Source organism: Camarhynchus parvulus, chromosome 9 (assembly GCF_901933205.1).
Source record: "Camarhynchus parvulus chromosome 9, STF_HiC, whole genome shotgun sequence".
Lineage (NCBI taxonomy): Eukaryota > Metazoa > Chordata > Aves > Passeriformes > Thraupidae > Camarhynchus > Camarhynchus parvulus.
The window spans coordinates 17,020,737-17,033,775 of record NC_044579.1 but is presented as its reverse complement, the minus strand read 5'-3'; the positions used below and the strand labels follow the sequence as shown (position 1 = coordinate 17,033,775).

Below are 13,039 nucleotides of genomic sequence, written 5' to 3'. Positions count from 1 at the left end.
GAAGAACTTTTGCAGCCTTTAGGCTATTTAGCATTAGAATGTCTCCCACCTTAGTCTGTTTAAAGAAATAAAGCTTGCTGTCATCTAAAGGGTAAGTAGGCATGTCACCCTTGTTTGCCTATCACATAATTAAAAACAACCTGCATTCCTCAGCTGGGGAAGAGCTTTTTAATCACTCTCCTGTACATCATAAAACTGTGAAACAATGAACACTCAAAGAAAGCCAAAGATTATCTTCCTCTTACGTCCAACCAGGTCCCAGTTTTTAAATGTTACATGGAAGCTTTTTCCTAAAAAAGTAGTTAGATTTGCCATGAAGAACTTGGAGCATCTGTGCAGACCTTTCCATGGAAAGACTTTCCTACCTGGGAACTTCTCTGTGTGTGGTGGCTCTACCAGCACTGTGTTCAAGCTTGTCTATTGCAACTAAACTTGCATTTTTTCGGCCTCTGTCCTGAGGTGAGTCGCATTTTTATCTGATAGCCCTTCTAAAGACAAACCCAAACCAGACCAGCCAGTTGCTCCTTCTGAAAGCACCTCTTTCCAAACCAGTGTGGAAGCAAGGCACATTGTGTGGGACATCCTGTGAGCAGTGCAGCAGGCAATGCTGGGACATCAAGGGGAAGGGGAGAGGATGAAACAAGGCCACTGAATCCTACAGGTTCTGAATCCTCAGAAAGCTCCTCCACCCTGTTTTTTAATGCTGCTGCCTTCAGTGTCCTCTGCAAAAGGATCACAAGAATTTCCTGACAGCAATTTACTCCCTGCTTGCACCAAATGCTATTTAAGGTTCAGGATCAGCCCAGGACATTTTACTGTGTGTACAAGGAGCTACTTAAAAAGGCAATAATGTCCAAATGAGCCTCAAACCTTAGGAACATTTTCATGATCCTCTGATCACTAGTGGTCAAGCTCAGAGATATTCTCTCTTAGCTCCCCAGTGGAAATAATTTATTTAAGAAGTGTCTCCTATGAGGTTTGTAGTTGTAACTTGCAGCTACAAGAACAGCAATTAGGTCTTTTTCTTGCCCAAGTTGCTGCAGGTGCAAATTAACTTCTATGTCCATATCAATTTTGGCCACCTTGTGAAATCTGACCACAGTAACATTGCTTAAAGGCTGTTTTAAAAATATCCAGAAGTAGAATCTTTTAAATTATCCAGTTCCAGTCTTAGCTACAAGCACAAACCAGCTACTTACACTGGATGTACAACAGTGAAATTACCTCACCCTGGATGCTACTGGCACATGACTCCAGCCACAGAGACACTTGCCACTGCCAGGCTGCACTATTCAAAACAAGATGAAACAAATTTAGAAAAGAGTCAAATGTCACACATACAGATCACTCTGCAGATTGTGGGTGAAAACATAACCTAAAAATAAAGTTGCCTTTTATTTAGTGGTAAAGGCTTTCCTATTTGTAAATAAAGATGGTATTGTATCAAAGATGTGAGCAGCACACAGAGACTTTCTTTTAGACACTTGACTGTAAGCTTGAACTGGCACAAGAGCAAGAGCCAAGCAGAAGTTCATAATGTTGGTGTGGTACCCCTCTATAAATCTACAGGGGAAAAAAAGAGCTTTGACAGTAGGGTCAGTTAAAAAGCTGTGAGTCTGACTTGTCTGTTCTTCTGAGCTTCCTTCTGTGTAGTCTTGGGAAAGTTATTTTATCTTCTTGCACATCTAGACCCAGCTGTGTCATGAGACTTAATTGTTTTCAAACTTCTTGTAGATATCTGATGGGGTCTAAAATAATACTGTACTCAATCAATCTAACAAGGGCAGTTTCCCAGATCTGTGCTGCTTCCCATTGTGTGAAACAATGCTGTTTTCATACACAACAAATGCTCTGCTATCCATCTCCTAGTCCCAGTGAGTTCCAAATATGCTGCTCCAGGCTGTGGGTTAGAAGACACTGGGCAGAATTTTCCATCTCATGCAGCAACTGATGCTGGACCATGATGGTACTTTTCTTTGCACTTCCTTGCAGCTAAGAGGGAAATATATAATTAATATCAAGGGGGAACGTTTAGGTCCCCAAAGTGCAGGACATGGGACCTTCAAACCACATCTCAATTTCTAGTTAAGCTGGCCCTGAAATGTTGGGCAGTCACCAGTGTGCCCCATGCTCTGCAGACATGGCAATTGCAGGCCATGGTTCTGTGGCTGGAAAAGATCAGACAATAGGCAAATAAAAATGAAAGAACCTGTTAAAAACTTTAGAGCCCCCATCTGTCCAGCCAACACATGGCTCTTGCACCAAAGAAACATGAGCTGAGAAACAGGTTTACAGAGAGTTTATGAACTCTGGTTCATAATGGAACCATTATTATGGTAATTGGCTGCACTACAGAATGCTTCAAAGTATATTCCTGCCTGCCAAAAGGGCCTCCAGACTGCATCCCTCAGGGGGATCTAAAGCCTTCCTCATCTTAGTGACTCTTCCTTTGACCACACAGGTGGTGAGGGAAGGAGTTTGGCTCATGCATTGGACAGGGTGGTGTTGCTCCATGTGCCTCTGTCATGGAACCAGAATTTGGAGCAAATGTAAACTCCAGGTTAAAAAATTCAGACATTGAAAGGGAAGCAAAGAAGGAAAAAAAAATCTCAGAAGAAACATGAAAATCATGAGCAGGAAGGGGGAAAGAGAAACAACCATTTGCAGCTGGGGGAGAGCTTTGATTGAGGGACCAACCACAAGCATAAAAGGAGACCTGGAAGAGAGGAACTTGCTGTGCTGAGGCAAGACACAGGCTGCAGGAGGACCTGAGAAACCCATGGAGCAGGGCAGCAAACCAGGAGGGTCATCAAAATAACCAGGAAACAAAGGTAAGGACTCTTTTCATCCTAATTTGTGTGCTTCTGGTATTATCAAGTAAATAGCAATGGTGGTTAGGATTTCTAACAAAGCTTCTGTTATGGACTGGGCAGTGTTAGGTGACTTCAACTCTGGAAGCTTCAGAGTGAGAGTTAAGGGTGGTTGAAAGACATGTGCTGAAGCTACTTGCACACATGGGAAATCAGCAACAAGTGCACACACTGTTACTTTGTTTGTGTAAGTCACACTAGAATCTGAAGCCCAGCGCTCTAAAGCTTCAGCAAAGCCTTCATGCCAAAAGGAGTCTTTCCAGAATCACTGGCAGTGTGAGCTGCAGCTTGTGAGCAGGAGTTCACCACAGTTTGTCCTGCCTGTCTATGCAGTATCACCCAAGAACAGCATGGCTGTGTAGAGCATGGTCTTCCCCAAGAAGCTGTCCCTGGTCAGGGAGGCAGAAAAGCACACCTGGAGGCCCCACTCACTCTGAGCAGGTGTCTTAGGAAGGGATTGTGTTTGCTGCTGGTGCAATTGTCCTGACAGGCTGCTCTTGTGGGTCCAACTGGTTGGTTGTACCATCAACTACACTGAGAGTCAAAATTCATTTAAAAATTGTAGTTTACTGTAACTTCTGTTTTAGGGATACCAGATTTATCCCTCTTGACATAGCAAATCCTTTCTGCTCTGCACACAAATAAACTTCATAAACTTCACCTTGAAATCTAGTCAGAGCTTGTATTGTCCTTGCTGATAGAGACCCAGACAATGCCAGAGGAAGGTCTAGCAGTGGAAATCCACCTCTTAATATGTCAGGTGTGTAAGTGGTAGTTAGGAGAAGGGGTGGGGTGAAATCCAATCCATGTTCCTAAAGAAAGGATGCCAAAGCCAGCCCTGCCTTATGCTGACACACTACACACAAGGCAAAGACAAAAGCTGCTTCCCGTGGCTGCAAGTAAGAATTTAATTTCTAATGTTCAGTGATGTAGAAGTAATACCTTTAATTAAAGCTTCTGTAGCATGTCCTCAAAATCTGTAATTGCCTTTCTGTATTCAGGCAATAGGGCCACTTTGATTGCTTTGGGGTAATTCTTTGGCCAATAATCCAACAGAGCATGTAGTCTTTAGCACATTTTCTGGCTAATTGACCCTCAAAGAGCTCTGAGTTCCCTGCACTCTTTGTTGTCAAACACCTTGCACAGTTTCTTTTCTCTACCTTACTCTCCCTTCCTTTCAAAAAGAAATAGATTAAAGTTGTATTATAGGCCTGCAGTTGCACTAAGCCTTCAAACCCACTTGTTAGTTCCTGTAATTTGAAGGAACACTGGAAGCTGAAGCTTAAGGAGGTAACAGAGCAGAGCTTATCTGGCCTCAGTGGCCTTTCATCTTCATTTTCCTCCCTTTGGTGACTCCAGCTGCCCTTTCACTACCTCACCCAAACTCACCTGGGGAAGTATTTTGCCTGTGCTACACTGGATGGAATTTAGTTTTGTGAGGTTAGGTATTGGCTTTAGGATCAAGTTCTTCACACTTTTGACTGATCTCCTCCTTTTGGCAGAAAACCCAAGTCAAATGCAGAGTCGGGGGCACTTTCAGCCCAGCCCCCTCTTTCTGCCCACATACACAGCACAGAAAGGCTCCAAGAACCTTATGCAAACCAACAACCTCAAAATCAGACCTTGTCAAGGAATGATTTACCTGCAGCTAATTCTTAAAATCACAGACATCTCCAATCTTCCATGACTTTTGGAACAAACTGAGAGACCAATTGTTCTCATAAATTGCACATTGTCAGCATCTCTTCGCCCTTATATTCTCAAGCCCAGAAAAACCATACTTTGGGATCAGTGGGATGTTTGTCAGCTTTAGTCTCTTGATTTGTAAATCCTGACTAAAGCTGTGCCAGAATGACTGCCATTTCCCCAGAGCCCACCTAACTGTAGTGACACACCAGGAAATTCAAATTAGTACAAGTAAATTTAAGGCATGTGCTTTAATTACCCCTCTCAAGAAAATAATTAACACTTGATAAAAATCACAGAATCAATATCTGTGTGATGTGAATGAATATGCCCTTGTCTAAAGGGCATCTTTCATTCTGATCTCTTCCTCTGTTTTTCCAAAAGCTTCCTCATACAGGGCAGAGCCAATAGAGGGTAAAGTGACAATCAATTATTTACCTGGACTGCTACACTGGATATCCAAAAATAGAATATTTGAGTCCTTGTGCAGACTACAAGGCTGGGAACATGGAGAATGATCCACAGATCTGCAGTGGTCAGTCAGTAAATCAGCTTCTCCTATTACAACTAAGTCAATGGCTGAGTTCCTATTAATTTGTATTTCAGGGAGGGTGTGAGGAAAACTCATTTTCTATCTCGTAAGAACCCTCATATACAACCCTATAAGCTGAATTTGTTTTTCATTCTTGCTGTGGAGTGTCCCAGGAGCTTTAGCAGAGGTTGTTTGGTGTTGCTGGATGTCAGAAAGTGGCACAAGAATGCAGTAGGTTTGAGCACCTCTTTATTCACCTGTGTTAGCCTCAGACAATTAAAATTATCTGGGTAAAATCACTGTGTTCCTGCCTTTCCTAATGGAAGTAATACTTGGGTGGATGCTGAGGCTAAGGAATGCAGGTATTTGGGGTTCTCTTATTAAATACTGCATGCAGAAAAGAAGATAAGTAGGAAACCTAAAAAAGATATCTATCAAATTCCAAGTATTTCTCTAGAAATCAGTAATTGTGTCTAAAGCTCAAAAATTTGCCTTTGTGGGGCAGCTGTGAGAAACAGCAACTCTCCATGGAACCAACTCTCCGGAGCTGAGTTGCTTTGCAGAGTTACCATTACACAGCCAATCTTTGCTCTAAGGCTGATTTATCTGATTTATCCAGATTTATCTGAAACATTATCCTTTGCCTAAAAGTCACAAACCTAAGCTGATATTATGTCACAGCTATTTTGTCTATAAAACTAAGGAATTCCAAATCCCAAGTAAAGCTCACTTTTTAAAAAAAGAAATCTTGCTATTTCACTTGAGCTAGAGAACACAAAGCTTTGAATATTAAAAAACTTAGTTTATTTGTGTCCCATAAGTGTTTTTATCACTTTTTGGATATCTAAAGGAATGATTAATCCTTGCAAACAGCAGAATCTGTCAGAAACTAGGAAACAATAAACCATATGCTTTCTGGCAGAGGGTATAACTGCACAGCAAGGCAGCAGGTTTTAGATTGTTAGGCTCTGCTTTCATACAGGCACTAGAGAATAACAAGAACCAGCACTAAGCCAGGCTGCAAGTCTACTTTAGTGTGTCACATTTGGTTTGCATGTTGTTTAATCACTGCTGTCCTAGACCAAGCTGCCCTCCTCTCCCAGTGACTTGGCTGAGGTAACCAAGAGCCACGTCATGTTCTGCTTTCACAGCTCCCCCATTTCATGCCTTGCAGAAAATGACTGGACAAACTGGCAGGGAATAATAGATCATTAAACAATGAATCTCAGCAGTCACTGCAACTGTTCATCACTTAGTTTCAGCAGCTAAGGCTTATGTTGCAAAGCAATGCCTCGTGGCTGAAGCACAGTGGCTCCAGCAGGAGCAGAAATGCCTGAGCTGAGGGTGAGCTCAGCATTTCTCTGTGTATCTGCTCTTTCCTAACACCACAAGCAAAGATAAAGTCAGTTCTTCCACCATGGGCAACAGGTATTTTTGAAGCCTGCATTCACACTGATCTAGTACCTTGCAAATCCATGTTTAAAATGTTACTGCAGAAATAAAAAGAAAAAAAAAGTAAGATTGAATTTGAAGCACCACCCCTCTGCCTTCCTATAAAAGTTGAAAAATCACACCAGACTGGAGAACTGCTAAACTATCAAGTATAAAATTGACATGCTCACATTTGGTGGCATTAATATCAGTATGGTACTGAAAATGAAAGGAGATAGGAGATACAGCCACAGCAGGCTGAGCAGATGAGAACAGAATGGAAAGATGGAGCTGTAGGGATGGACAAATGTAGCATTTCTTCAGAGAAGCCAGAACTTAACCCTGAGCTGTGCTATTGCTGCTCGTTCTGCTACTGCCTTGGATTAATAATCTCTTTTACTAAGAAGGCTTTGCAATATTGAAAATATAGTTGATTATTAAGAAATAATTTTCTATTTAAAAATTTAAAAAGTTGGGAAAAGGAAATTAAAAAAGAAAATTACCTAAATCTCTAATTATACAATGCAAAGCTGTGCCAGACATTTAAACTTCTTGATGCAAGGAAGACTTTTATCTGTTAAGACTTGTTATGATGTGTGATTAAAAGAGATAGTTGCCTCTGGGGGGGCAAAACCAAAGGAATTAAACTCTGAAGAGGCCCCTCCAGTAAAGGAATGGCAGAAGAGCAAAGACTTGTCAGGGAGAAGACATTGACATCTTGAGCTCAAGGAACACAAATACCAGTGATTCAGATGGTTCTGGTTGGCAAAAACTGATAGAAAATGAAAACCCTTAACTGTCAGGAGAAATGCTACTACTCCTTGGAGCATGCCTAACCTGTCAGAATAAAATGCAATTTTATTCTGAAGAAAAAGATTGTAATCTTTAATAGTTAATGCTTACAAAAAGAGGCACTAGGAGACAGCTTTGACAGTAGAAGATAGCTTCTGTCTCTTTCCAAACTCACTTGACACCTTTCCTCACTGTGTTTTTGCAGTTGCCACAGATTTTTTCCCCCTCCCACTACAGGACACATAGTTCTAAATGAGTCAATTAAAAGGAGTTTCTCTTCTAAAATAATCTCCTGGATTTGAGAAACTAATACTTTCTTTGTTCTCTAATTGAATTTCTTTTATTTCATATGTGGGGAAAAAAAAGTGTGTCAAACATAATTTGGTGATGAAGGTTAAAAAGACAAAGAAGTCTAAGCCTGTCAAGCCTCTTATTATCCCATGCTGTGTTAAAATAATGTACTTTAACTCACACACCTTTTTGGGGACAAGGGTTGATACGTGAAGGGTACTGAGAAGGGACATTCCAGAAGTTTAGAGAAGAGCTGAAATGACCACAGGAATGGAAAAAGCCCTTTTCAAACTCATCTCTGAAGGCCTTTTTTTGTACTAAAAATCAACAGTATAACACAAAGCTAAAGAAATGAGACCTATTTCTAAAATCAAACACTGGGTTTTGCCACAAATTCTGTGCTGTTTGGCCTACCAGAATCAATTCCAACAGAAGACACCTCTGAGTGTCCAGTGTCAGAGTTGATAAACCAGATTTATCTGGAGGTACTCCAAATACTGTAGACTCCCACTTTAGCTACATCAATAATACAGGCAATCATCCTGTTTCACATCTTTCTTGGGTACCCCCTTGGGTATTAAACCAGTTAAAATCAAATCTGAGGCATTAACACCACAGTGGGAAGATACTTGATAGAATAGAAATAAGCTTGGCACAAATTTATAGGGATTTAGTTCCTATAAATCTGAACACCTGTATTACAGAAAGGAGAAAGAGACCAGAGATAAAAGACAATTAAAGGACATAAACCAGGCAGCCACACCCACTGTATTAGATAATTTAATGCAATTTTGAATTGTTGGAACTGTTATTCTTCATGTAACTAAGTTCCCTTGATGCTACAGAAAAATGTGTTCAAGAGAAAAGGATGAGAAGTTAATTAGATCTCAAAGTAGTGGCCAACACTGGAAAAGCAACAAGAGCTAGTGACAAGCATCCAGATTTGTGAGATAATTTATAATTAAGCCATTTTAATGATCACTGCTGGCACTTCTGAAACCTCTTGCAGAATTAGGGTAATACATTTTAAAGTACTAAAATCAGTCAGGTTTGAAAAAAAAAAGCACCTGTTCTTACCTCTAATCTAATGTTAGTTCATTAAACTGTCTGGGAGGGGGCTAAACAGAGAAACACTGGAAGACCTTCAAGAACACTTTATTTGATTAATGAGTACTAGCAGTTTCATAATAAAAAAGAAGGTTTTTGTCCAAAACCCTATCCATATTTAGTGCTGAAATGAATGTGGTCAAAAATCAGAAACTTCCTTAGAGACAAAAATGAGAGAAATAATTTGCACTTCAGAAAATGTGATTAATAACAGTGGCTGAAATTCATCAAGGAACTGAAAAAATTAGGAAAGATTAATAACTGGCTGCAGTAAAGACAGCACTTCAGAAAGACTTAGGGATATTGGAAACAAATTGTAGGTCGAGTACTTTCATTTACTAACAAGACTGGCTAAAGATACAGAAGTGTAATAAGTTTTTAATAAATGTTTCTTTTCATCTGAGGTGAGGGCGAGATATTATTGAGTGGAGTAAGATGTTGTCCAGTCCACTGACAAAATGAAGAATATGTCTGATTACATCTACCAGGATGTTTCTAAAACACCAGGAGTCTCAGGCATCAGAATTGTGGTACAATTCTCAGAGCAAATATCCTGCCTGCTCCTGTTAACTCGGAGTTCCAATACTGGAAATTCAGCAGTACTAGAAAAATGTTCATGTGGTGCCAGTATTTCAAGGTGGATGATCTAAGTTGATCCTTGGTGTTAAAAAAAATTGTGGGGTAGTGCCAAAAGTGAAACTAGCAGGAGTGGAATACAGTGAATTACCAGCTGTGTTTGATTAAGAATGGATGTTTTCAAACAAATGTGATTATCTGCAAACTTGTAATTTGAAAGACTATGCAATGGCACCTATAAGAATGCCAGTTAAGTGGACTAAGAATTGTCTGATGCCTCTCAGTATGTCAGAAATTATATTTGGAGGCCTACTAAAAAGAAATTGGCACATTTCCTTTAGTTACCTATGAGTAAATAGACAATTATTGACATTTGTGACCAATGCAAAGGCTGCCAAGACAGGCAGCTGAAAGGCCAGGATTGCCATTAAGAGCAATCAAGCTACAATTTCTTAAAATAAGGCAGGTATTAATAATGCCAAGCTCAATACAGGCACTAAATATCTGCATATAGTTCACTTTCCCAATTTGAGCTGATCACTAGAGATAGATGCTGCAGTTCAATTCCATACCTCTAACTTGGAATTAGTCCCAGACTTCCCTCCTCTTGTCTTGTGAATTGAGGTTCATGGTGTAAATCTTCTTTTAAAGTTGTTTATTGTGTAATTGTTACTATAAAAGCCAATGTTTATTGATGTTCTTAGTTATGGAGCTAACTATTACACCTCTAATTTCACAGCTGAACCTTACTAAATGGGAAGGTATTACTATGATTTACTGTGGAATTAAAATTTTCTACACTTCACCACACCTTTCATTTAATTAAATAAGGGCAGTAAAAAGAAGGGAGTCCAACTTCTTCTGGTGTTTTTTGGGGGGTTTTTTGGTTTTGGTTTTTTTTTAAAGACAACTGTCAGTTACTGAATGAAGCAGCATTTATTATGTACACATTCACGTTGAACAGGCTGACTTCTCAGCTTTGCTAAACTGATCATTACCTTAAAAGAATGATTAGCATGAACATTTAGTTTAAAAAAATTAAATTAATAAATTCAAGAGGTAGCTGAAATCCCTGAGACTCAATACTGTAGAAAAAGGAAGCTCCTGTCACAAGCTGATTCTCTTTAGGGGCTGTTTGTTTTCATGAGATTGCTATTTCAGTTTTGTCAGGGAGGACAGTGGGGCAGACAGGGGAGAAGATTCTCTGTAACATTTTCTGTGAACCTGTCAAGTTGTTTCATTTTGATAAAAGATGGATATCATCTTCCCTTTTCAAACAGTTTGTGCTCAGTTCAATTCCATGTGCAAAGTATGGAGACTCCTGAAAGGTACTGCCAAACCAGGGGTTTCTTCCTTAAATAAGGGACTCTTAAATGTTACATTAGGAGTGAAGATAATTACACCTTCCACTTCACACCACTCCTTTGAAGACTCTGATACATAATCCACTGTCAGGATTTCCTAAGCCCTCCTTTATTCTTTTCAGCCTAAGAAAGGCTTTACTCTGGACCCAAACCCCATGATTAACATCACCTCCTGTGATTGTTGTCCTGATCTCTGGAAGAAATTGTCACCTTAGATGGTAATGCAAAGGCACAAGATGACTAAAATATTGCAGAAAACACACCCATTCCTGAATAAAACTTGAACTTAAGACTATCTTCCAATATAATAATGCCTCTAGTTTTCAGTTCAAGGGAACTGAAGCCAATGAAAGTGAACTAAAAATTAAATAATTTTATGAAATTACCTGAAAACATATAAGTAAATTTGTCTCTTTCTACTTGTATTTTTATATTTAAATAATTATTTCCTTTCTAATCATACACATCCATACTGCTATTTACATTTTATTAATGGTATGGAATGGTTATGTCTCAAAAAATGTTATATTTTTTCTTATTATGGGGCACATACAAGTTTGACGATTGATCATTGATCTTTTCCATCTATATTTGACTATGGATGCCTATGCCATCAAACAAAGAGAAAAACCAGAATGCTTTTCTAGGCCAGTAGGATTCACTGTCAAAAAGTTAATTCTGTGCATTTTAAAGCAATGGGGAGCATTTCAGACTTCTGTTTTTAAAACATTAATTTTGCATGTTTAGTGGCAATAAGTAGGTTCCATTAGTAACTTTTAAGAAAGTGGAAGGCATTGAGTGTCAAATGTATGTTGAAATCCTCAAATTCAGTCAGTCAAAAGCCTCTCTTCCTTAAGGCTGCTGTAAGCAGCTCTTCTCCATTTATTACCTAGCTCAGATTACACCAAAGCACAGTGCAAAGGCCAGGGGAACATCACAATTTCACACATATTTTCTAGCATCTGTACTTTTTTTCCCAGGTGTTGCTAGAGAGGCAAAAGCACGCTGACCTTGAGGTCAAATCTCAGGGCACTGAGGTGTTGGCAGAACAGAAGGAGCTCAAATGACCATCACTGCACATATGGACCAAGCAGGACCCCAGCACAGGCATTTCAGTATCCAAAGGGATTTGGAGAAGTGTCAAATATGTGCCCAACACATCTCTATCTGTTCTCTGCTGCTCATTTAAAGCTAGATTTTATTCCCTGTATTGTGTTTCAATAATCAGTGGAACTATTTTCATCAGTTACACAAGGAGCAAAAATAACTGGTCTAAACCCTACCTTGACACTGTGCTGCTTACTGGTCTCAAGCTTTGTTTAAGATTATGGACACTAAATCTCTCAAAATCAGAGCCCTAGGATAAATCTATTTCTCACTGTACAAATTTGTAATTTGGCACAGGCAATAAAACAGCTTGGTGCACATGCCTCTAAAAATCTGTGCCATGTGTAATGTCCTAATTTCAAACCTCTGAAGTAACTGGCACTGCTCTTATGAATTTTTTCAGTATCCTGAGATCTCTTTAAGATGTTGCAGGGTATCTTTGTTTCAGTGAGCAGTTATCTTACTCCATCATCTGCTGGCATCTCTCTCACACATGCTTAATTTAAAAATTGTGAAGCAACTTTAAAAAAAATAACAAACGAATAAGCAAACAAATATATAACAAACAAATAAGCAAACCAACCAAAATTCTCCAAGTTACTCTGACTCCCAGACTTCTCTGCAGTGAAGGTCTCAAGCTAAGTTGGTACAGTGACACTGCATTTGCTATGGCACCAGAGTATCAGCCATCTGCATTGATAGCAAGGTTAAATTCCAATGTCAAGACAACTGCAAGGAATCCATGTGCCATCCCAGGAGGGTTTCTGAATCACTGGTGAAACAGAAAGTAGTAGATGCTTGTTTTTTGTTTTTTTTTTTTTTTTTGACTAAAAGCCACAAACTGCTTGTAATATATTGCACATGACAAGGCATAATCCACCCTGTGCACTAAATGTGTGGTGGAGTAATGTCATGGGAATGCAGGGATTTTGAGAGAGCATTGTAAATCTCACAGCATCAGGAATACTGAGTAGCACTAATATCTAGAAATAACAACTCCCCTGTGTTAGGATTATTTTTGAGGCCTTTTTCCAGTTTCTTGAAATCAGCTGTCGTGTTACAATACAGAATATAAAGCACTTGCAAATATTTTTCAGTACTAACGTAAACTCTTGGTATGTCTATTCAAAAACCAGCTACAGAAGAGTTTGGAATAGAAAGAGGACATTTCAGTTTGACTTCAATGGCAGCTGAGTACCCAACTCCCAGAGGCTCTTCCTAACTCCCCACTACAACACCCCCCCTTCCAAACAAGAGGTTTTGCTATTACATGATAGAATTAG

The 13,039-nt window shown here is 39.5% G+C and overlaps 1 protein-coding gene across 1 annotated transcript in view; it reads right to left on the bottom strand.

The window, feature by feature from the left end:
* Positions 1-13,039, bottom strand: part of FARSB (phenylalanyl-tRNA synthetase subunit beta) — a 35,503-nt gene that overhangs the window by 542 nt on the left and 21,922 nt on the right. The window lies entirely within an intron of this gene.